Source organism: Silene latifolia, chromosome 8 (genome assembly GCF_048544455.1).
Source record: "Silene latifolia isolate original U9 population chromosome 8, ASM4854445v1, whole genome shotgun sequence".
In the NCBI taxonomy this organism is placed as follows: Eukaryota; Viridiplantae; Streptophyta; class Magnoliopsida; order Caryophyllales; family Caryophyllaceae; genus Silene; species Silene latifolia.
The window spans coordinates 43,636,922-43,663,919 of NC_133533.1; positions in this window are offsets into that span (position 1 = coordinate 43,636,922).

Here is a 26,998-nt window from a genome sequence, read left to right on the forward strand (position 1 = left end):
TTTGCCTGTGAAAAACAAGTAATCTCACTGTCTGAGAATCCGCCCGTGTTCAGCAGAAGACGCACGTCCCGCAGTCGATAAATCCGAGTGTCTTTGCTAAAAGACGCCCGTCTTTAGGCGAGAATTCTCAAACCAAAACAGGCAGAATCCGAGCGTCCCGAAGGAAAGACGCCAGTCTTCCCCTGCTATTTCAAATTTTTCGGGTATTTTAAATACCCCATCCCCCATTCATTTCTTCATTCCGTCATTCAAAACACTACCCATAAACCCCAAAACTCAAAACCCTCATCCTCTCCATCACCAAGACAAGATTTCCTCAACCACATTCAACAAAATCAAATCAAAACTTCCTTTTAACAATAATTAATAACTCCTCTTTCAACAAAAATCAAACCAAGCACCAAAATCTTCAACCTTTGAGTCGATTTTTGAAATTATAAAGGCAAAGCCTTTCACCTTAAAATCGATTTGGGTATACTTGGAAATTGAAGATTTTCACTCTTTTCTTGGTTAAATCATCAATGGCAAGGACAAAAGGAGCAACAAAGGCACCTAAGGCAAAGGCACTCTCAACAAGACAAAAGAGTCTTCAAGCAAAGAAAGCCTCATTGGCTATGGTGGTAGCTGGCTCAAACTTGGAAGTGCAACAACAACAACCTCCCTTGGAAGCAACAACATCAACAACTCTGGAAATTCCTCAACTATCGAGCTATCCGGAGGTAATTTTCATTTCTAACTCCCATAGGGATACATTTGCCAAGTATGCTAGAAAATCCTTTCTATCCACCAAGTTCATATGTGAAGATGCCTTGAACAACTTGGGTGTCCTTGAACAAACGAAAGCCTTCTTTGAAGCCATGGGATTGGGAAAATTGTTTGCTACAAGAGAATTGACATACCCCTCCCTTACCTTCGAATTCTTGAGTTCTTTGAAAGTTACTAAGGTAGAGACTAGAGAAAACATCGAGTTCCGCCTTGCTAAAGTGAGTAGGCGCATCACCTTTGATGAATTGGGTAAAGCATTGGGTCTTAGTGATTCACCTAGTTATTTCAAGAATCCTGGAAAGTATGACCCCGCTCCTCTTTGGGAGGCGATTTCCGGAAGGAAATTTGAGAACTACCATGCTAGTCGCGCTCTATTAGTCCACCATCCGGGCATTAGAGTGTGGCACAAGGTCATCGGGAATACCATCATTGCAAGAAAAGACACTAACCACTTTACCAAGCTCGATTGTGTTCTTCTTGAGTCGGCCTTAGATATTGGAAGGGAATTCACCAAGCCTTACAATTCTCTAAGGCTTTTGGTGGAAAGATGGCAAAATGTTGATTGTGGAAAGCAAGGCACCACCGTTATTGTAAATGGAGGTTTAGTCACTCTTTTGGCTAAGTACTTTGATCCGAATTTCAACAAAGATAGCAAGTATGTGGCGAAAAAGGGGGGTCATCTCATTGACATGGATGCCATGATTAACAAGTACAAGTGGGTCACTCATAACCCTCTTGACACCAAGTATGGGTGGCTCACCAATTAGGCTAGATCTTTTACTTTGCCTTCCAAGATATGCCGTTTGAGTGTCCATCGGACCAACTACCTTCTTCCCCTCTCAAAAGAAGCCGAATACATCATCCGTCAAAAAAGGGGTGAAATTGAAATGCCCTCATCTTCCATTGTCACACCACCCTATCCATTCAAGTATCAAGAGTTCAAACCCGAAGGTGTTAAAGCAAGCAATGACTACATGACTCTACTTATGCAAGAGATGCACAAGCGAGCTTTTAAGGATCGGGAAGATGCTTACTTAGCCCAATATCCACCCCTCCTTCATTTAGCTAGGCAGGACTACTTGATCCTTCATGTCCTTTGCCTAGTTGGGCGGATAGGGAAGTCTTCTTTCCGAGTGCATCTAGGGTTGAGATTCCGGGTGATGATGAGGTTGTCGGTGATGAGGTTGTTGATAGCATTGAGGAAGAGGCTAATGAAGAAGAAGAGGATGATGAAGAAAGTGAGCAAGAAAGTGAACAAGAAAGTGAAGAGGGAAGTGGTGATGAGTCCACTTCTATTGAGGAAGATGATGATAATGATGATATGGTGGAAGACTAGCAAGCTTTGGAGGCTCCTACCCTCTTGAGGTTTGTCTACTTCTTTCTTTGTTTTATTTACTTTATCTTGATCATGGTTGGAGAGTCCTAGAAACATAGAGGACTAACACCTCGGCCCCATTGAGGTGTTCTTATTTCATTGTTCCCACTTTTGAAAATCCAAAATGACAAATTTAGTTTCATGCATTACATCTTGTGTGCATGAACTACTCCAACTTTAGGACATTAGAAATAATGTCTAACTCGGTTTGGGGAAGTACATGCATACGAAACGGGAGGTAATCTAAATTACGCTCTCCGTAATAAACAAAAACCCATGCATCATGTAGTGTAGATTAATGTAGCTTGCATTTAGAGTGGGAAATCCAAGGTCTTCCCAGAAGTACTTAACTTTTATTCAAAAATCCAAAAAAATCAAAAAATTTGAAAAACCATAAAAATTTGAAAAATTCGAAAAACCAAAAACAAGTTCATTTCCTTTGTAGTGTAGTCATGTATATATTGTTGTATATATTGTATTTGTTCTATCCTTGTTCACATTGATCGACTACGCCACATCCGAGACATGAGGATATTGAAGACCGCACGGTATGATCTTTCCAATCTCCTTTTTTCTCTTTATGTTAATGACTATGTGGCTTTATTTTGATTGATGCGGTATAACAATGTGAACTTAGGACTTGCATTTAGTTTATATGTCATATTAGTTGGTAGAATCATTTGCATTAGGATGTTTATATGGTAGTTGCATCATGGCATGTAGTTTGCATGTTAGAAAATTTTGTGAAACCGTCTACTTGGGAAGTTTGACAAGTGTATATAGGCCCTAGTAGATGCTTTTTCTTCTTAAGACTTTGCTTGTTAAAATACTTGTAAAACACCCTAGGATGTGTCATGCTAGTATCCTTTGACCCATGGATTAAGACCTAGTCAAGAGTACCTTGTGGTGTGATAACTCCTTGGCTACCGTTTATTCCAAGGTGACCCTTGAAACCATGCATCCATCCATCATCCATGTTCTACCACATTTTTGTCATCAAAGGGAATGGGCACAAAAAGAAATCAATTTGAGTTCAATGAAATGAAAAGTGAAAGAAAGTTTGCAAAAAAAAAAATGCATCAAATGAAAAGAGGAGCAAAAATAGAACTCATAAAGCTTCAAATATAAGCCACCCTCACTACATATGGGGTGACTTTGAAAATGTTCAAAAGAAATGCAAAGAAAAGTTGAAAGTTGTCAAGTATTGAAATGCCAAAAATCAAAAAGAAATGGCAAGGAGGTGTTCTCAAACGTTAAATGCCACAAGAAATTGGGGGGAAAAACAAAAACAAAAGCAAACTCCTAAAGTGAAACTCAAATATCTATTGATCCTTTTATCCATAGTATCCATTTTTGTGCATGGTAGAGAGGGGACGACCCTTCTTCTTGTCTAGGCAAAAAGGGGAATTCCGCGATCCTCCAGTGTTTCTAACACCATAGGGAGTCTATTCTTGACAAAAGCATTTAACGATTGAGGACACAAGTACCCTAGATTGACACAACTTGGAGGTGATTTATTGGTATCCTTCTAGGCTTAGTAGTTTGAAGAAATTGCATCTATGAAGGAGTGTGTACCCTTGAATTGCTTCCCTTATAGATACTTTCCGCCACTTAGATGAGGAAAGTGGATATTCTTTTGTAGATGCATCCATGATTTGATTTTGTGTGCTTAATGTTTGGATGTGTCGCCATTTTGGCAAGACCCACCTTGCCTTGCAAGAAGGCATCCTACCTCATGGTTGTCTTGTTGTGAGTTGAAGGGGCGGAGTGAGACCTGCTAATTGTCTCATATCGGCTATGTTATTAGGTTAGTTTAATAATGGTCCTAGTCTTTGTCAGCTCTTTACTCGGGACGAGCAAAGGTTCGGTTTGGGGATATTTGATGTGACCATAATTATAGCATATTTAGTCCCCGAATTAGCCTTGTTCCCAAGCTTTTTAGTGCATATTTGGGTCATTTATTGTCTTTAGTTCTTTGTTTTGCATATTCTTTGAGGTTTTGTGTCCTTGGTAGGAAAGGAGTGCAAACCTTGCATTTTATGGCAAAATGAGGCTAAATTGATTGAATTCAATGACCAAGCATCAAGGAGAGACAAGATTAGAAGGCCTTTGTACATACTATAGTATATGGGCAATGATGAGAAAAGATCCTTGCATTCCCGAGGAAATCCCCAAGGATTTTATGAAGAAAAAGGAAGAAAAGAAGAAGGAACAAGACTGCTTGACAATCCGTGCGGATTGCCTAGAAGACGCCCGTCTTCACCACACAATCCGTGCGTCTTCACCCCCAAGATGCCCGGGCAAAAGCTCCAGAAGACGGCCGTCTTCACCACCTGGACGCTCGGGCAGAGACCGTCAAATTCGCCTCTCGTGCTAAAGACGCCCGGATTCCCAGACAGACCCATTTCGTCTTCTTCAAGCTTCAAGGAAGGATACACATCTTTTTCTAGAGACCGGAGTCTCCCTAGAGACCGGAGTCTTCCAAAAGAGACCGGCGTTTCCTCAACAAGGGACTTAATCGTCATTTAAGCCCTTAGTTAACCCTAATTCATGCACCTAATCCCCACTATAAATACCTCATTAGTCTAATTAGAAGAGCATGTTCTTCTTAGCAATCTTTAGAGTAGTTAATATCAATCAAATCTCTCTTTAATCTTGTAATCAACATTTAATCAAGTTTTAATACAAGTTTTATTTCCTTAATCTCTCTCTTGTTCATCCTTTATTTTGGGTAATGAAGATTATTTGGGTTATTATTGGGAGATTGACAACCTCTCAATCAAGCATTCAAGTACTTCTTTTATTCTTTGCTTTATTATTGGAATCATTAGTAGGTATAATTCTCTTAATCCCTCTTTAATTATTGTTAATCACTTTCATTTATTCATCATGTTTTACTTTGTTGGTATGATTGACAACCTTGCTAGCATGTTCAATATGATAATGAGTGAGTAGTTACCTTAGCTAGGGTTAATGAGTAATTAGGGAAAACCAACATGGGGGATGATTCATGCTTAAATTAATATGCTTTCATAGCTTATTTGCTTGCTTGTTGTGATCTCAACTTATGCACATGTTATATTTGATGAAATGTAAGCCTATGAATCCTTGCATTTTTTACCCATCACCTATCTTTTCAATGAGACTTGTAAGACATAGACCAACTCGAGTCTCATTAGACCATGCATATTGTTGAGTAGGGAAGATTAAGTCGACTTGTAGGTGTTGTACAATCTAATCGATTCGGCTCCGGGACCCAAACTTTCCTAGGATTGTAAGATATAAACCAACTCGATCCATCACAACAATAATTGCTTTCTTATAACTTGAGATAATGTTTGTATGATCAAATCCCATGAATCCCCTATGACCCCATGACACCCTAGTGCCTTTTATCAATTGTTTACATCCCTTTTAATTCAACTTGCTTGTTTACTTTCATTGCTATTTATTTTAGTGATCTTCTACATCAAACCCCAATTGTGACACCCTTAAGACACCACTAGTTGCAATAGAAATCTCATCTCAATTCCCGTCCCTTGGGATCCGACCTTTACTTGCCTCTTTACTAATTGTAGAGTTGTTTGTGAAGTTATAAATTGTGTTTTGGTCTGGGTGCTCCTAACGACAAGTAACCGAAAAATAGTAAACCCGACCAAAGAGCATCTGCAAATTGATTCTCTTCTCGAGGTAGATGTAGGTATGTTACTTGATCGAAGAATTGGGCAAGTTGGTCTATCCTTGCTTGATAGGGTGCTAGGCTTTCACGTCGAATTTTCCAATATCCCGTAATCTGGTTGATGATCAATGATGAATCTCCATGTATGCGACGATTCTTGATGCCTAAACCTACTGCTGCTTGTAATCCGATGAGACAAGCTTCATATTCTGTCGCGTTATTTGTCACCTCGAAGTCGAGTTTGACATATGGTGTATGCGCGCCTTCAGTAGAAATGAGCAACACTCCCTATTCCAAATCCTCTCAAATTCGATGCCCCATCAAAATAAAGGTCCCAGGAATCTACATCGGTTTGGAGTATATCTTCATCCGGAAATGACCAGGTGTCTATTGTTTATGCATCATTGATGGGATTTTCTGCGAAGAACTCGGCAACGGCGCACCCTTTTGTAACTTTCAGAGGTACATACTTGAGATAGAATTCTGAGAGCATCAAGGTCCATCTTGCTAGGCGTCCATTGAGAACGGGTTTCTAGAAGATGTATTTGACAGGATCCATTTTGGAGTATACTTTGACGGAGTAGCTAAGCATGTAATGGCGTAGCTTCTTTGTTGCCCACACAAGAGCGAGGCATGTCTTCTCGAGTGGTGTGTATTTGCACTCGTACTCCAAGAACTTCTTACTAAGGTAGTAGATAACTCTTTCTTCTTTTCCTACGGTTTGGGCTAGCATGGTTGTTTCAGTTACCGTGAGATATAAACCAAGAGATTGATCTCGTTGAGGTGGCATGAGCACTGGTGGCTTGGCTAGTATCTCCTTGATTCGGTCGAATGCCTTTTGACAGTCATCATCCGACATGGTGTGATCTGTTTATATAGCTTTTTGATGATAGGTTCACAGATCATGGTGAGTTTCGATATGAATCGACTTATGTATTGTACCTTACCCAGAAATCCTCTAACTTCTTTCTCTATTTGAGGTTGCGTTATTTCGATTAGAGCTTTGATCTTGGAAGGGTCTATTTCTATTCCTCGTTGGCTAACAACGTATCCCAGGAGTTTACCTGATGTTACCCCGAATGCACATTTATGAGGGTTGAGTCTCATGTTGTACTTTCATAGCCTTGAGAAGAATTTGCGAAGGTTCGCAATGTGCCCCTCTCTGTCTTTGGACTTGACAATCATGTCATCTACGTGTACCTCAACTTCGTTATGCATCATGTCGTGTAAGTGCGTAGTTGCGGTGCATTGATATGTAGCTCCGACATTGATTATCCCAAATGGCATAACCGTGTAGCAATAGGTGCCCCATTGAGTGACGAAGGCGGTCTTATGCATATCTTCTATGGCCATCTTGATCTGGTTATATCCTGCGTATCCATCCATGAAAGACAATAGCGCGTGATCTGCTGTGTTATCCACCAATATGTCGATATGTGGTAGAGGAAAGTTATCCTTGGGACTTGCTTTGTTTAGGTCTCTGAAATCCACACAAACCCGGATTCTCCCATCCTTTTTGGGTACGGGTACTATGTTAGCTACCCAGTCTGAGTACTCGGAAACTTTGATGAACCCGACTTTGAATTTTCTGTCGACTTCTTCTTTGGTCTTAAGAGCCCATTCTGTTCTCATTCGTCGAAGCTTCTGTTTTACGGGTTTGAAGCCTGGTTTGATTAGGATTCTGTGCTCTGCAATGTCCCTGTCGATCCCTGGCATGTCTTTGTAGGACCAAGCAAAAATGTCCTTGAATTTATGTAGGAGGTCTATGAAACTGGTCCACTCGGCGGGGCTCAACGTCGTCCCTATCCTAAGTTCTTGGGGTTCTAGTTCGGTTCCTACGTTGATGGGTTCAGTATCTTCTATTACTGGTCCCCCTTCCCCCTCTTGTAGTATTTCTTTGGCTATGTAGGGAGGTATTTCGGTTGAGTTTGGGTCTGGGTCATCCTCATTATCATCGTAAACAGAATTGCATTCAGAATAACACAAAGAGTAAGCAGAACCTGATTTATTCATATTATAATTTGAGAAAAGTTGAAACAAAGAAGCCATCTGTTCTGTAGCTAGTGGCGGTAAAGGGACAGCTGTTGGGACATTTCCCAAACTACTGTTACTATTTGATGCTAAGCTAGGAGAAACAAGGGGAATGGGAGTGACGACAAGAGGAGACTCTCTAGGGACTTCTCTAGACTCCGACTCTGACTCTGACTCGAACTCATCATCTTCTGGTTCTCCTTTGAACATCTCTCCTTCTCCAGTGGTGAGCTTGAAGAGTCTTCCTTGATTGTTCGTCCACTTGATCGACTTTCGCCATCCTTTCTGCTGATTTGAGTTGATTTCTGTGATCAATGCGGTTGGGTTGAAATGACCGTCTTAAATTATCATGGTAATGATCTCATCCTGCGCGGCTCTAATAAATCGATCTTCCCCAAATGGTAGGCTAACAGCTTGTTCGTCTAAGTAAGGTGCTTGACGAGTTTGGACGGTAGGAACCGTTTCTGGAGGAATGAAGTAGCAATCGTGAAAGATCTCGATTCCGGCCAACTTCCTTTCGAGATAGTGCCAAGGTTCGGGAAATCCATGAAAGAGTTCTTGACTTCCTTCCCTAACGAAGTATCCATTTAGGGTAGGGAGATAAGGTCGCATTTGGATTTCCACGTTCTTACGATTTTGAACTTGGGCGAGCATCTCGAGAGCTTCCTCTTTAGTGGGTTTGTACCCTAATCTAAGTGGTATCCTTTGTGAGTCACCTTCTTTGTAGGGTGTGGAGGTGTTCCTTTGGATTGGATTCAAAGGCATTTCCGGGAAGTATCCATGAGATTGAGTATGTGGTTGACAACTAAATTGGAGTAAGGATTGAAGTACAAGGGTGCCAACTCGCTTTCTATGACGCTTATGCTATGAAAGCCCCCAAGTTCATGTACTGGATCCGCGAGTACTTGGTTACTTGATCTCTTTTTTATTACCGCTTTGATGGGTGATGAAGTGATTGCCACCACTTTACCATCTAGTGGGTTCTTGATCTTCTGGTGGAGGGTGGATGTGACCGCTTTGGAAGCGTGAATCCAAGGTCTTCCAAGAAGTATGTTGAAGGATGCTTCAATGTCTATTATGGTCAGGTTATGGTCAGGTTAACAAGTCCTACCACTTTTCGTCATGTAACATCATATGCGCGAACATCTTTGTTAGTAGGGGTCCAATCCGACTCTTTCATGCCTGTATGCCGTTTTCAAAGGTATAACGTTAACTGCCGAGCCATCATCTACCAAAGTCATTGGCACATTCTTCTTCAAGCAAATAACAGTGATGAGAAGAGCCAAGTTGTGATTAGCACCAAAGGGTAGCAAGTCTTCATCCGAGAAAGTAACAGGGTTACTTAGCTTTGGTGATTCTTGGAAGACCAAGTTGACTACGTCATCGGGTGTGGAATTATGTGCCATATTTAGTTTCGCCAAGGCTTGCAGTAAAGCTTGGCGATGTGGGAATGAGCTTGCAACTAGTTGCCGATCGAAAGATCGGGCTTTGTCTTCCGTAGTTGCTTTAGCAAATGGTCGAGAGAGTATCCTCATTATCATTTGGTGTGACAACGTTGGTTGGACCATTCACTATGGGATCATTTTGAGAATTGTTTTGGTATGGACGTCCCGAACGAGTAAGGTGGTCTACATCTTGATCCTCACTATTTTGGACTATTTCCTCACTGACTTTGACTAGGTGGTGTTTAGTGAGATACTCATCTTCATCATCGTCGGCCCACACTCCATTGATAGTAGCAAGTTCTCTCATCCTCGTGATCTCGGCCTCCAATGGGATAATCTAGTCGACTAGTTCATCAACCACGGCTACTACTTCTTGCATTGTAGCATTTTGAGAGAAATTTAGTGGCGCACGTTCTTTGGGTGTTGTATTGGGATCACGTAGGGTTGCCACTACGCTCTCTAGTTCTGAGACTTGCCTATTCACACTCTTTGCCCATGCTATAAAGTCGGTGATGGTAGGGGAAATGGTAGAGTAGTTCCCTTCTTCTTCTATTGCATAGATCTCATTTTCGACTGGAGAAATGAGGTGTGAACAATCTAAGGTAGATTCTTCGCTTGTAATCGCCAGAATTCAAAGAGGATTCTGAGCGTTGTTGGGCTTACCTCCAGGCCGTATTGGTAGGCGACCGTCTTCAATCATGTCCTAAAGCACATTCTTTAGCTTATAGCATTTTTCTGTATCATGTCCCTTGCCTCTATGATATTCGCAATACGAATTCTCGTCCCAAAACTTGGATTTCTTTTCTGGTTCGGGCGTAGGGCCTATGGGTTGAAGCTTACCCTGTTTGATCAGTCTCTTTAGAGCATTAGAGTATGTGTCCCCAATATTAGTGAATTTTCTTGGTGGGGTATTCTTCTTAGATGGCTCGAGAAGGTTAACTTCATCAGTCTTGCTAGTAGAGCCGTAAGAACGACTTGTTGAGCCTTGATATCCACGATCTACCGTTTTGGACAAGAGCCCTTTACGGATGTCATCCTCGATCCTTGTTCCTAGTACAGTTAAGTCTTTGAAGGTCTTAATGTTTTGGTACCTCAAATGACTCGCATAGATGGGTTTAAATTGTCCACGAATTTCTCCACGAGGGTAGCTTCATCTGGACGTTCAACAAGTTGGGTACTAGTCTTCCTCCACCTACTTAGGAAGTCGGTGAAACCTTCTTTGTCATTTGGGTAAGAACCTCTAAGGTGTGCACGTTGACTTGGATTTCGGCATTATCCGCATAATTCTTAGCAAACTCAATTGCGGCGTCGTCCCGTAAAGAATCTTCTTGTGCTCTAGAGAATAGAACCATTGTCTCGGGATAGTGTCAAGAGATGAAGGAAAGATGCTTTAGAACATCTCGGGTTTAATGTCTTTGATATACATGTAATCCTTGAAAGCACGGATATGGTTCAAAAGGTTTTCATGCCCCTTGAATTTAGGGATATATGTTATGTTGAAGAAATTTTGATTTTTACAAAAATCGTCATGATTTTGTTTAGAAACGGTGATCACATATGGTACAAGCATTTATACAGGCATTATAACGGGATGCTGAGTGTAGTTAAAAGGGTTTTGGCTTAAAGGGTGGGTTGCCATACCGAACAATCAAACCCGGGGTCTGCGGAGAGGCTCGTACCAAACAAGAGTAAGGCCGATTCCTAGTCCATTTTCTCGAGTAGTGAAAGTCCTTGATACAAACAAGAGTAGGTACCATGGTATGGATGACGTCAATCGCTATCCATCCTTAGGCCCAAATAAGAATTTGGACCATCTAGACGGGACGATTGGTCGAATGGGTTGGGTTGGGCCTAGGAAGGCCGAATAAAACGGTCTAGGAAGACCGAGTTATGAAAATCGACAACTGTCTTGTACAAACTATTCCCTAACCTTGTTCAAGTTTCACCCTTGACAACACGTAAGTGTATTAATCCCCAGCGGAGTCGCCAAACTGTGGACGCGGTCCCACGGGGGCGAAAAGCGAGCAAGTTTTTCTTGTGTATTTGTGGAGTCGTCATCAATTTATTGTCGAAACTTGGAAACCGTTCGAATACCTCATGCCATGTCAAGACACAAAGTAGTGACATGAACACTAAGAACTCGTTACCCTTAGCATTCTATGTCTAGAATGACTCTCGTGGATGCCAATGAACACGGATGTTTACAGAGATCTGGAGTAAGGGGTGAGGGTACGTATTAGGAAGCTCTTTTGATCGAACACCTAATCCCGCCTGCCTCGATAGCGGCGTCTACTAATGATTAGGAAAATTGTCTATAATCGATATGTTGTCGATTATATGCATGTAATGCAACACTCATTAGATTAATCCTAGCATGTATGAATTAATACTAAGTCGGTTATCACGTAATTTAACATGCAATTGAGTCGAAGTAGGGTTTAAGATCGATTACGTGTGAGAGAATAAAAGCAATGCGATAAAAGAAATACAATAAAAATACAATAAAGAAAATTGCAATAATTACATTGGATTAATTGATTTATGTCGAAAATACATTTAAAACGGATAATTTTAGAAAAGAAAGAATAAATCAATAAACAAACAGATTAGGTGATAATACGATTAATAGTAAATTAAATACGTAAACTAATAAACTAGGTCAAAGCGAGAAACGGAGTTCGAGGCGAACTCAACCAGGAACAGTAAGCAACAGAGCTGCGTCCTTTGGAAGAAGCGCATGAGCGATGCGTCGTTCTGAGCTTCGGTCCCGGAAACGTGAAGCGGAATTGCAAATCGTTAATATTCATTGGTGATTTTAATGCTTGATTATATTATTTGACTCGGTTGGAAGTGGTTTAACAGATTATTTACATGTGATTGAGGTCATAAAAATGATAAAACATGGATAAAAACTAATTAGGATGAATTATTTACAAGATTAAAAAATTAATTGTGAGAATTAATAACACAAATTAAACTAACTAAACAAATTAACTAGGTTAAACAGGTTATTAATGACGAACTAATGATGGTGACGATGAATAACAGATGAAAATATATCAAAGATGAATTCCAGAGACTCAATATGGATGAATCGAATCTCTAAAAACCCGAATTGATTTGAATGACAAAAACCAGCAAATATGGATTATAAGGGATTTAAGTCGGGATGTTAATGATGAATTAAATAATAACAAATTACATGTTAAAGATATTATACTAGAATTATCGTGTCAATGAACAATTGAAAACAAAACAAACAGAGGCGAGCAAAAGATTTAAGGAAGAAGAAAGGAATCGGAATTGCGGGCCTCGGGGAAGAGGCGCGGCCCAGTCTGCGTCCCTTCGAAGAGGCGCTGCAGTTGTTGCGTCCTTTCTCGAAGTTTGTCTCCTGATAATCCGTAAAAAGGGTTTGAAATAAGGTTTTACAAATCGGTTTTAAGCATATTTTCGACATAAATCTTACAATAATGATTACAAAAATAAAGAACAATAATTAAAAGAGAAGGATTTACACCCTCAGACTTACATGTTTGACGAAACGAGATTGACTAAGTTAACGTTTAGTGATGCTCGACTCGAATGTACGACGAAAGTGCCCTTTTAGAGAAATTAAACAGATTGATTAATGTTGATTGATTGTGGAGTTGGTCAAATTGGTCGGTCAGGCAAAACGAGGCTGGTACTCATAAGGATCCGAGCTTACGTGGTTGAAAGTTCAAGCACGTAGACGCCAAAAAGTAAGATTGTGGTCTAGAATGCAAAGGGAGAAGAGCAGGGCAGACACTCGCGTGAGAAATATTTGAGACCGAAGGTCTCTATTTATACTAATCACACGACGGAAATTAGGGTTTTCGGAGAAACTTTGGAAGTGAATCTCGAAAAGATACGAAAAATACGCAGAAAAGGACTGAGGAAGAGGCGCAGCACCTGCTGCGTCTTTTCCTCAGTGGTTTCCTCCTGCGGAAGAAAGATTTCCGTGTTTCTATTATGGAATAGCGGATTAATCGTATTTCCTTAATATTCTATATGATAATTTCGGGATATATTTTACCAAAGATTAATAGATTGGAAAATATGGAATAGAAATATCCTAACATTCGAGAACATTCTCGACTTTCGGCATTTTAAACGGTTATTAGAAAATGAAGACGGTTTTTGACCCGGACTCCAAATGTACTCTAATTACTATCAAAACGACTGTATCGGCGCGTAGATGACGACTATGAGGTAGACACAAGTGTTTGAACGATCACCTGACGATAAACTTACGAATGTCACAAATCGTTCCGCACCAAACATGCGGCCAATCATCATCGGGTGGTTTGCGGGAGGTGCAGAAATGAGGTATCTACAAATATGCAGTATTATAATATGTGTCTAACATGCCAATTATGTTCCAAATTGCCCTATTTAAACTTATATCGTAAATATAATCCTATGTTTTATGGATATTCGCAATTTTAACTTATTAAAATTACACAATAATAACACTAAAATCAAATTTTAGTCCAAGTTAATTATCCTAACCTTTTAAAACTCAAAACTTAGTCATTACCTAATTTCTGACAATAATTCAACTTGTTTTAACATTTATGCTCATTTTTTACCTTAAAATCAAAATCTTTTATGACATAAATCCAAATTCAATTACAATAATTTAAAAATTGAATTTTAAATTTTTGAACATTCTAGAATAATTCCATGACACTAATAATATCAAAAATCAAGGTTAAAATTTTAGAATTCATTTCGAGAAAAATATAGTTGCTTATTATCAGTTTTATCAAATAAAACATCTAAAGTATATGGAAATTAATCCAATCAATGTTACAAATTTAAATATGATATGAAGGATAATAATACAACCTAAAATAATTTTCTCATGCCATGTATTTCATTTTAACTAGTTTTGCTAAAATAGTCACTATTTATGTCATTTTTCTCTAAAAATTCAAAATCATGCAAAATGAATCAAGTTCGTCTCAGATTGTACACACAGTGAGTAAAACATGCATGTGACAATATACTAAAATTTCATGGCTTGTTTTGAAGTTTAACTAATTTTAACCATTTTACCTCTATTTATGTCATTTTTATCTCATAAAAAATCATAAATCATGCAAAATAAATCACATTTATATGAAATTTTACCTACAATAAGTAAAATATGCATGTGAGGGCATATAAAAAATTCAAGGTCAAAAACTTATTCTAACTATTTTTAGCATTTTAAACACCATTTTATACATTAAAATGTAATAAAATTACTAAAAATCACTGAAATGAGCCAAAATTACCATAAAGCATCAAAATGACGTAAATTCATTTTAGGAAGATAATATATGACATGAAAAAATTTCGTGGCTTCTATCCTCATAAATCACAAATTTCTAGTTTTAATTTAGTCGGAAAAACTAAGCCGATAATGCATGCAACAATCAAAGCTCTTGATACCACTTGAAAGGATTCATTAACCCTAAAATTAAACTCTTTTAATTAGATCTAAAATACTCATTGATTTAGATGTTGATCTTATGCATGCATAACAAAATATAAATAGATAAGTAAGGAAAATGTTCCTTACATTGATAAAATCGGTTTTAAGGGCACAAGTAAGAACACTTGTCTCACTTGTTCTTGAGCTCATAATAAATGGATGATCCTCCTTAGTCTCAATATTGTGAGAACCTCCTTTCAATTGCACCAAGACAATCCCTTAAATCTAATAATATATTAACTAGATATCATTATAAGATGACCTTAAAATTTAATCTAATATTATTTCTAATTACTACTTTTAGTAATTAAAATGAAAATTTGATTTTGAATAAGTATGTGTTCTAAAACTAATTTTAGAGAGCATGTGAGAATAAGACAGAATTAGTTGTTCAAAAACTAATGTGAGAAGAATGATTAGGATAAGAATAAGAACAATTCTTATTCTTGTTAAGGGGAGTGGGGAACCGGTTGGAGGGAGTTACCAAAGGGAGCCAATGCATGCCTTTCACTTTTGCAATTGTTCTTCTCAAAACAAAATTAGGGTGAAGTCTAGTATTAGAGGTTAATCATTGTGTTTTCAACAATTAAAAACAATTAACCACTTCACCTAAATACCTATAAAAACCGGTGCCAATTTTATATGGAATCCATTTTATTTTTGTCAATTATCATTTTGTCATATAATATGTGACATGTAACATGTAACATGTTATTTAATAATATTAATGCATATTTAACAATTAAATACCATTACATATATTAATTTAGTTATATACAACAATTGACTAGTAATTCATAACTACAAGTAAATAAAATGGTTCATGTTAATATAATCTACAACATATTGCAATTATAATTAACCGTTCATTCTTATTTAATCGTTTCATAAACAAAGTTTTAGTACTAAATAACATTTTATTTACTAAAACGAATCTCATTTAATCGAATTACAATAAGATTCATATTCTCACTCACATATGTAAATTGTTCAATTTTAAGAAATTAATTAATCTGTATCATTATACAATTAATTAATTTATCTATTAAGAGAATTGTCCTTTAGGTGTGACCTTAAGGGATCAACTGATCACCACTGTCAAACAACAGTAATGTCACTCTAGTCTGTCAATCATTACTGATTAATGTTGATCAGTTGATGTATAAAAATAAATCATCCCTTTACGTATTCTTAACATGAGCTTTATTAATGTGATCGCACTATTGTTGAGGACACATTCTCCAAAAATATCCCACTTGTGCGAGACAAGTGTGCGTCACCAATTCTCTTATCCTATTACAATCTCCCACTCAATGCAAGGTGTCTTGCAGGTCGTTCTTGCAAGTGATCATATCAAGAGTGGTATCCTCGATCTGGAGAGAAACTGTCTGACGGGAACTATCTACCAAAGATATCTTACGAGTGTGGCCACGCATTTTCAGGTCACTACTCCTCGAGTGGCCGTGAGGTTTTTAAATAACCCTGACAAGGGGGTGGATAATTCTTATCGCACTATTCCCTTTGTTTAGGCACAACTCACCATGACCCAAGAGATGCCCATTTGACCTCATTTACGAAAGTCGCAGAGCATAACTCTAAGTCACTCAGAAACTGTGCCAATTTAGGCGAACTGTCTTTAGTCAAAGAATAGACTCAAAAGTATTCTATAGTAGCTCTTGCCACGACCAGGCTGTATGAATTAGCAGAACTCTATAAGCGGTCACTGCCTGACAGAGTGTCCCTTAGAGTCTGCCTATGTGATCGACTAGTCATCTCTTATGACCCTATAGCACTTGAACTTGCCATCAATCGACTCACACTCTAGTCACTTGGAGACGTCACCTCATATAAGTGATTAGGGGCCAATACTATGTTAATCCAGTTCACTTTAAATAGGGTTCAATATTGTCTAGACAACCTATTTGGAAAACAAAGTATTATAAGTGTTTCGGGTGTAATTCCGAAGCAGAGTTAAGACCACGTAGGCTTGTTGAATGATGTCGTTGCTTGACTCTTCCTTTCGCTCTCTCCTGTAAAGATGAACAAACTGAGGGCTCGGCTTGGTACCGAGCATACTCACCCCGACGCTCAAGTCAGTAAACTTATAGAGATTAAGTTGTGTGTTACTTGGCAAAGTATATTGTAGAGAGATAAGGGAGTTTATACCAGTTAATAGTGAGTTTTGGATGAATTGTGGATCGCTTTCTCAATGAGGATTGAGGAGTATTTATAGACTTTCACCTTTTGTCACGTAGTAGCCAAGTGGCCAAGTGGCTAGCGGTGGAAAGACTGTTCTACCCTCGGCCGAGGACCCATGGCAGGTAGGGCTGGCCTGGTTGACTCCATCTTAGAGGTACCGAATGTGAGTCTGTGATATGCCTCTCTACGGACTAGTTGCCTAGCCGAGACCCAAGTGGACAGCCGACAGTCGCGTCTTAGGCCGTCTAATACGTTTACTTGCTTGTCTTTTGGCTTTGACCTTGCTTAATATGTTGACTCGGTCGTGGTGCGAGAATATGCCCCATCAATTTGCCCCAGCCGTAGTCTATGCCGTGGTATGGACCTTCGATGAGTGTTGAGCGTATTCTCGCAAGTTGAATTTCTTCCCGGCTTCTTCTTCTTCGGCTTGGTTACGTTCAGGCCGTATCAGTCCCCCCCTCCACATGGATGTGTAATGGACATCAAATGTGGAAAAGAAAATGGCGCTGGCCGAGACCAAGTTTGAGAGTGCCGTGTGCTTTTGATTGCCCCCTGCCGGTGCTGCCAAGCTTGGTTGATCAGCGGGCCGGTGGCGAGTAGATACCAAGGAGCGTGTCGAAGAAGATTTGTAACTGTATGTCGATTGACATTTCGTGGCTGCATGCTTGACACGTGGCTTGGCATTGATTGGTGGTCGTTTCATGGGCTTTGCCCTGATTGGTCCGCTTCATGGGCTTTGCTCTATAAATAGAGCAGTGTGCCCCGTTTTTTGGCCATCAAACTTCATTTTCTCAAAAAAATTTCCCCTCTCTTAGTTTTTTCGAAGAAATTTCTCTCTAGTCTTCAAAGCGTTACTCGGCGTAGCACTTTTTCCAAGGTAAACAAAAAATTTTTTCCAACTTTTAATTGTTAAGTTTTTGTTATCACTATTTCTTCTGCGGATGCTCAACCCAGTACCTCTGCGCCGGGGGGCGAACCGTCGCGTCCTGATGAAGAGGAGCCACTGGTTGTCACCCCGATAGGGGTTGGGGGTCCCAAGCCGCCTTCTCCTGAAATTGATGAGCAATTTTTGGAGGGTTTTGATGATGACGATGATGAGGCGACCCCTTCTGTCGTAAAGAGGCCGCATTTCTCGTGGCACGGCGACGCCTGTTCGATCAATCCTGATCGCGCTTGGACGAACAAGTTCGCTAGTTGTTCCGGTTCTGACCTTTTTGAAGATCATTACTCCTTCGGCAGGGGGTATAAAATAATTGTTCCTGAGGGTGATCAGGCCGTCTGTTGCCCTCCCGAGGGTTGTATCGGCGTGTACATCAGACACTTGGAGTATGGGCTCCGGTTTCCTCTGAATGAATACGTTGCTCCATAATTAAAGCCATGAATGTCGCCGTGGCCCAACTGCATCCGTTGGCCATCAGGACGATTATTGGCTTTGTATGGTTATGTCTTTTGAAAGGGGAGGCCCCAACGGTGAACCTATTCCGCCGGCTCCACCATCTTCGGCAGACTACCCTAGGTGGCACGGGGTGGTATAGCATACAGACCGAGGCGGGTTATGTTACCGTTTCCATGTTGACATCTTGCAAGAACTGGAAGGGGCGGTGGGTATACGTCGAGGTTCCGGAGGACTATTCGCTGCCCGGTCCTTTCAGAGCCGCGTCAATTTGCGGTGTGAGAATCAAGGGGAGCATGACAAATATGTCTCCCGGAATAAGCTTAAGATGGACGCCATGAAGGTCTATCTTAATGAGGACGAAACGCGGGCAATGAGGCCATTTGAGGTGAGAAGAATGGTACGCTTAAGGGATGGATGCCCCAAGCGAGATCGTTCTTCGGGATGTCTTTGCTCTGCCACGTCGGCCTCATACCGGCCCTCGGCCAGGGTGAGTGGGGTCGGTATGAGGCCCATCTTTGCTTTTTATGTTTACGTATTTGAACCTTGGTTTATTTCTTTTGCTTAACTCACCCCGTTTCTTTTGCACCGATTTGGCCGGGCACTGTCTCCATCCTCAAGAGGTTGGGACTTGACGAGAATGGGAGAGTTGTTGAGGCTGCATCCTAAGGCCGCGCCACGTGATCGAACACCGGCCCCTCACGATCTTATGGAGCGTGTTGAAGGCATTGGATGTGGCGGCGCTCAGCGCATTGCTGGTAACGTGCCGCGCGGAGACCAAAGACAACGTCTACGGCGAACGCACGTCAACTCAGCTCAATCTGCAATCCCCGTAGTCCAAAAGGAGCAGGTGGTCGTTGATGTTGAAGAGGAGGTCACCGTTGTGGAGGGTCCTCCTCCTTCAAATAAGAGAAAAGAGGCAACGCCTACCGCCGCTTCTATTCACCGAGGCCGGAAAGGAAAGGGACCAGTGGCCCTCTCGCCCCAAGAAGGCCAGGCCAGTACGGATCTTACCATGGCCTTTGGGTTGCGAGTTCATTGGGTATTCACGATGACAAGGCTCTCGACATGTCAATGAATGTTGACATGGATGCTTTGTCTGGATTTTTGTAGATCGGCCGCGTCAAATCGTTCTCACCGAGCGGCGGTTGGAGAAGCGACTGTGAGACGGGCGGTAAGAATGTCACCGTTGACTCCTCATCCAAGAAGGTTTCCCGCTCGACTTGTGGCGGAAGAAGCGAGAAGGTTGTCTAAGAGGGTGGGGAAGTGGACCGAACTAGCCTTGATCACATTATGGAGCAAGAAGAGGTCATGGCTCAGGCCGGCCTTTTGTGCTTGAACGGCTTAGGATCGAGCTTCTCGCTTCTAAGAAGGAGGCCGAGAAGTCGAAGAAAGACTTCCGAGGCCGCCATGAAGGACCTCCTTCTTTGAGCCCAAAGCTTAAGGGGGAAGCGAGAAGGCGGTCTAGCCGAGATGGCCAAGGTTGAGGCTGCATTGGTGATCCGCTAAGCTTCGGGAGGAGCGGGACAAATTTGAGGCGGCTATAACGCCGTGGTTGAAGCGAGAAGGAGAGATGGAGTACCTTGCATTGGTGAGGCGAAGGAGCATAAGAACACCAAGGCTATCCTTGCTCGAGGAGAAGGATATTGAGACATTGAAGGCCGTCATCATCCACGACATGTGTGCCCGATCAATGGGACCAAGTTGAAGATGCTACCAGGATGTGATCAAAGAGCTCCTTCCCGAGGAAGGTAACTTCCCGTGGCAAGAGTTTGACCGGCCACGGATGAGAAGAAGGCGCTGCTGCGAGGCAAAGGCTGCGGAGAAGGCAAAGGCGGCGAAGGCCGGTGAGGAGGCTGCGGAGAAGGCGGCCCGAGATGTTAAGGTGAAGGAGGCCAGAGAGGAGGCTGAGAGGGCCAAGGCAAGTGTAGTTGCCAAGCTCTCCTCTACGTCGCCCACCGATGGTGATGCTGATACTGCTGCCGGTGGCGAGCAGAAACAAGCATAGGGAGACGGGCGGTCGTCACCAGATTCATCCGCCCCTTGAGGCTCACGGTGCTCGGGGCCAACTATTGAGCCTTTCCTCCCTGCCATCCTTTTGGCACTTAAAGTCTTATGTCTGTAACCTTTTGTTGTACCTTTTCTTTTTTGTTAAACTTTGGTAGGTTGTGTTTATGCTATCCCTATGGGGACGGCCGTCGACTTTGTTTTGCCTCACCTGTAAATATTTTTCAATAAAGTTTGTTTATTTTGCCTCCATTAAGTTATCTTCTTACGTTTCAACATATTGAGTGCTTTTCGTTTTTACTTTCGGCTTGGCGAGCGGTTAGAAGGCGCATCTCAATTGTACTTAAACGTTTTTAAACATGTTGGCATGTCGGTCGCTTCCTCCTCCACTCCCGGTCCTAGCCGAGGCGGTCAGATTTGCGCTTCCCAACCGCCGTTGTGAACATGTTAGCGTATCGGTCGTTGTGTCCCCGTCACTCCGGTTTTGGCGAGGCAATCGAGGTTCTGTTCGACAGCGTTAAATATCTGTAGACATATTGATCGCGTCCTCTGCCACTCCGGATTGGCGAGCGGTCGGTTGCGTTTCTCAACGTACTTATCGTTCCTAAGCATGTTGGTCGCTTTCGCGAGTATCAACCGCATTTGTAGTGACTGCCCGGTTGGCGTCTACTAAGCATGTTGGTCGCTTTCGCGAGTATCAACTGCCATTGTAGTGACTGCCCGGCTTTGGCCGCGGCATCTACTCATGACTGCTCGGCTTTGGCCGCGGCGTCTACCTTGTTACGACTACGGAGGGGACGAGCATTTTGATGGAAAACTTGGATTATTCTTCATAAGATATAATCACGCGTTGGGGTGCCCACAACGGTCTCGGACACCTCCGCCGCTATACAAAATACTTCCTAAGGTTGTCTGTGTTCCAATGGCTCATTAGAGGAACACCCTCCATGTCTGTCAGCCGGTATGTCCCCGGCCTCATTTCTTCAACCACCTTGTAGGGTCCTTCCTAGTTGGCCGTCATTTTACCATGGATGTTTCCTTTGTTTGTTGCGGCCGACTATCTTAGGACTAGATCTCATATTCTTAAGTCCCTTTTGTGGACCCTACAGTTGTATGCTCTTCTCATTCGGTTTTGATAAATTGCCAAGTTGAGCCGTGCCGTGTCTCGACTTTCTTCGACCAGGTATAAGGAGGCTCTCAGGCCTTCCTCATTTTCGACTGGGTCAAAGGTTTGCGTTCTGAATGTCGGCACCGCCGCCATTTGCTTGATTAGCGGGACGGCCTCGGACCCATAAACAAGTGGAATGGACTGTACCCCGTTGCTTCTTTCTCCGTGGTTCTAAGGGACCACGGGGCCAGCGGTAGTTCATCACCCACCTTCCCTTTAGATCTTCAACCTTCTTTTTCACCCCGTTCAGGATTGTTTTATTGGCCGCCTTCCCCCTGCCCGTTGCTCACGAGGGTGGCGGACGGAGGAATATGCAAATTTGATACCGAGCTCCTCCAACCAATTCATCACCATGTCGCTCCAAAACTCTCGGCCGTGGTCAAATACCATGACATGGGGCAACCCAAATCGAGTTATGACGTTCTCCCAAATCATCTTTCTTACAGCCGCCATGGTCTTAGCAGGTACCGCGACAGCCTCGACCCATTTGGTGAAGTAGTCAACGGTGACAATTAGGTACTTCCTTCCTCCGGAGGCCGTCGGAAATGGCCCTAATAAATCCATCCCCCACTATGCAAATGGTAGGGGCTAAAATCTTGTTGCGGTCTCGGGAAGGTGCATGTATCACCGGAGCGTGCATCGACAATTCTTGCACTTCGTGGTCTTTGTTGGAATCTTTCAAAGCATGGTCGGCCAGAAGTAGCCGGCTCGGAGAGCTTTGTGGGCTAACGTTCTCGCCCCCATGTGATGTCCGCGATGCCTTCGTGAATCTCTGTCGATATGAGCTCAAAAGTCGGGTTTTGGCCGCCACATTTCAAAAGTGGTCTTATCATGGACCTTCCGTATAGTTCTCCTTGAACACGAAGTGCCTTGCGGCGATCCTTCTTATCTTCCGAGAGAGAGACTGCGGTCCTCCGTAACTCTTTTGTTAGTTTGTATTTCATTATCGGAGTCATCCCGTCGTTTGGCTGATGTAGCCCACCATGCCGACGGTCTCGGTGATGCTTTTAGCATTCACGATATCCACCGCATGGTTCGACCGACATTCTTGATGCTTGGTAGCAAGTTTTGAGAGAGCGTCGGCTCGGTTGTTCTCGGACACAGGGATGCACCGTATTTGGAAAGATTTCAATTTTGCGGTGTCGGCTTTTACCCTTTCCAGGTATCTCACCATCCTGTCGTCTCGAGCCTCATACTCTCCTCTGATTTAATTAGTGACTAAGAGTGAATCTGTTTTCACCACAACATGCTCACCCCTTTGGCACTCTAGCTAACTCGACTCAGATTTCGGATTCGTTATTTGAGGCCGAGAAGGTAAACTTCAAGCGTACTCAAACTCGTCCCCGTTAGGGCGATGATAAGGATGCCGCTCTCGAGTGTTCGCCGTGGAGGACCCGTCGGTATATACTTCCCACACAAGGATTTGCTTTTTCTTGATATGTACACTCGGCCAGGAAGTCTACAAGTGCTTGCCCCTTTATCGAAGGCCTCGGCTTGTCGAATGCCGAGCCGGATAGCTCCACTCGCCCATTTGATAAGTCGGCCGGATTTTTCGAATTTTTCTAAGGCTTTCTCCAATGGTTTGGTCGGTTAAGACCGTCACGGATGTCGTCAGTAGGGTTTTAACTTCCTTGCGGCAACGGGCAATGCCAAGGCCGCTTTTTCAATCGATGGGTAATTTCTTTCGGCGGGCGTGTGTATGGTGATAAAGTAGATTGGGTGTTCTTTGCTTATTTTCTTCCCGACAATTACGGCACGGCCAGTGGTGGCCGAGGTAATCCAAGTATAGATATAGCGTCTCCCCAGTAGCGTCGGCCGAGACAGGTCGGAGAGTTAGTAGGTGGGCTTTCAGTTGCTTTGAAAGCCGCACTCTTCTCCCCCAGAAAAGTCTTTATTCCCCTTCAACAATTTGAAGAATGGGGTGCTTTTGTCGGCCGACCGAGAGATTAGCGGGCGATAGCCGCCATCCTCCCGGTCGACATCATAACCTCTTTTGATTCCTCGGCTCCGGGTATAGTATTGGACTTTCTGCGGATTGGCATCAATTCCCCCAGGCGACAAACACGCCGAGGAACTTACGGCCGGACACCGAAGTTGCATTTCTTTGGGTTAAGCTTCATTCTATATTTCCTTAGTGAACAAAATGTCTCGCTCAAGTCGGCCAAGTGCTCATTTGTTAGACTTGCTTTTACAATAGCATCGTCGACGTAAGCCTCGATGTTTCGCCCTTTTTATCTTGAAACACTTTGTCCACCAGCCTAGTGTAAGTTGCGCTTGCGTTTTTCAAACCGAACGGCATCATTTTATACATGTATGTGTCGTGTATGGTGATGAATGCGCACAGGCATGTCTTCCTTGGCCATGAATACATGGTATCCTGAAGCCGTCTAGCGGCTCAGCATAGTGTAGCCTGCCCGTTAAGGCAATTAAACTATCTAATCGAGGCAAGGGATAATAATCTTTAGGGCACGCTTTATTAAGATTGGTAAAATCAACACACATCCTCCATGCCCCTGATGACTTCCTCACCATTACAACATTTGCTAGCCACTCAGGGTAAGTACAAGGCATGATAAAGCCCGCCTCTAATAGTTTATCTACCTCAGCTTTGATGGCCTCATCTTTCTCGGCTGAGGAGTTCCTCATATTCTGTTTGACAGGGCGAGCGGTGGAGAGTACGTTCAGCTTGTGAACGATCACCTCCCGGCTCTCGCCTGGCATCTCGGCTGCTGAGTATGCGAAGACATCGTTGTTCTTCCTCGTGGTCTAGGAGATCGCTCGAATTTTGGCTCCCGGCCGACACCGACGATTCGGTGCGCCCCGGGTCAATTTCCACTTCCTCGTCTCGCTCCTTCGACCATGCCGACGTTGGTGTGCATCGGATCACCCTCGTACTGTAAGGATGGGCTCTTCCCCTTCTCTGATTTCTTCGCCACTTTGAGGGATTGCATGTTGCACCCTCTGGCAGATACTTGGATATTGACAATTGCATCTCTCTCGTCCTTTGAGACGAGCTTTTGTGTCTTCCCCGTCGAGACATACATCAATGTCAGGGTCCGGATGGACATCACTGCATCGGCCTCGCTCAAAGTGACCCGGCCTATTAGGACATTGTAGGCGGACGAACCATCAATAACCACGAACTCGGACCAAAGGTTTTGGCCGCATCTGCTTGGCGAACATCACCTATCGATTGACCCTGGGGTACCAGTAGGCCCAGAGAAAGAGCTCTGTACGGTTAAGGGTTGGTGTAGGGGCTCGGTCTTCAATCTTCAGGCCGAGATTGAGAAAGCACTCCACGAACATGATGTTTGTGTAGGCGCTGTGTCAATCGGCACCTCTTCACCAATTGGTTGGCTATGTCTAGATGGACTACGAGCGGATCGCCGTCGAGGGCGATGACTCCTTCGTAGTCCTTCTTTCGATGGTTATATCGGGGACGGTGGGCGGGGATCGCTTGTTTTGGGCACAAAGTTGATGGCTTGGTATAGCTCATTTAGGTGTCGTTTGTGCCCATTAGTGACCCACCCGTTCTCGTTTCCCCGATGACAACCCGAATCACTCCCATCCGCGGAATATCGATTTTTACATTCGCCCGTCGGAGCTTGTTTACGGGCCGCCAGGCTACATATTTCTTTGAGGGCCCCTTTCGGATCGACTCCTCGATGGCGTTTCTCGATGATCCGACGGTTGTCGGTCTTATGGCCGGTTTGGCCGTGGTAGTCACAAAATTGGTTAGTGTCGTCCCCCTCGCCTTGGGGGCTGGCCCCACTTCGCCCTTCATTCTTGCTTAGGGCAAAGACCTCGTAGGTGATTTGACCAGGGGTGAGACCGTCACGCTCAGGTGTATGGTCCCGAACTCCCCCCGACGCCCGCCGAGTTCTGTTTCCTATTAAATATTTGGTAAGTGACCTATTCGGTCACTTCGCGTCCTTCATCTACGTTGTTCCGGCGGCTCCTCCTCTCTGGGGTGCCGGCTTCGTTGTGCTACCAGTCTTGTGATAGTCCTCCCACCTTTACGGCTCGGTCGGCCATCTTTCCTCCATGCGGAGTCCAGGTTGAGGTCCTCGCACTGATGAGCTCATTTTTGAACTCGCCTTTCGGCGGAGCCTTTCATCGGTCGCGAAGGCGCGATTCAGTGTTCGACTCACGAATCTGCTGAACCTTAGCGTCGGCATAGTCGGTTGGGTCGCTATCCCCTTTGTATGATAGGGCGCGACTTCGGTTTAGTCGGCACCGGACTTGAGGACATAGGCACCGAGGGGCTGTCGACCACGTGCTTAGAATGACACACGCGCGATCGGCTCAGCTCGCACCCTAGTCCGGTTTCTCTCCCCGTGGCGGGAAGGGCTTCTTGTTGTCCGACTTTGGAGAGTCGGACTTCTTTCTTCATTTCTTCGGGGTAGCCTCGTTGGCCGCCGGCGGCGACGCTTGTCCTCCCCGAGTGGGGGAAGGACTTTGATGCCGCCACCGGCACCACGGGCTCCGCCGACGTCCTTGCATGCCCGGCTCCTTGTATTACTCCCGGTCAAGTTGTTCGGAGTCACTTTGTGGGCCCTGGTCACTGTGGAGCGCGCTGCCGCATCGCCGTGGCGGAGTAACCGCGTACCACCCATCAGTCCAGAATAGCCCCGATTTGGCGCGCATCGACCACATGTCCCATGTGCATGACTTGGCGTCGGCATCGGTGTTTACGCTCTCTTGGCATCCGTACTTCACCGCTCAATGACTCGGCGGTGGGGGATTGTCCGATCTCGAGTTAGGAACGTGTCATCTGGTAGTATGCGATTTCGTCACTCACAATTATTTCTTGTTGTTTTGACATCTTCTTAGCTCTTTGAATGGTTCTGTTTTGTTTTGTTTTTTTTTTTGTAAGGGAGGTGACTAGCTTTTAGTATCTTTTCCCACAGACGGCGCCAATTGTTCGGGTGTAATTCCGGCGAATTAAGACCACGTGAGCTTGTTGAATGATGTCGTTGCTTGACTCTTCCTTTCGCTCTCTCTGTAAAGATGAACAAGCGAGGGCTCGGCTTGGTACCGAGCGTACTCACTCCGACGCTCAAGTCAGTAAACTTAAAGAGATTAAGTTGTGTATTACTTGGCAAAGTATATTGTAGAGAGATAAGGGAGTTTATACCGTTAATAGTGAGTTTTGGATGAATTGTGGATCGTTTTCTCAATGAGGATTGAGGAGTATTTATAGACTTTCACCTTTTGTCACGTGGTGGCCAGTGGCCAAGTGGCTAGCGGTGGAAAGATGCATTACCCTCCGAGGGGACCCATGGCGGTAGTACCGCCTGGTTGACTCCATGTCGAGGTACCGGATGTGAGTACGCGGATATGCCTCTCGGCGGCTAGTTGCCTAGCCGAGACCCAGTACAGCGGCGGAGCCGCGCGTCGGTTAGGGTCAGTCAATACGTTGACTTGCTGTCTTTT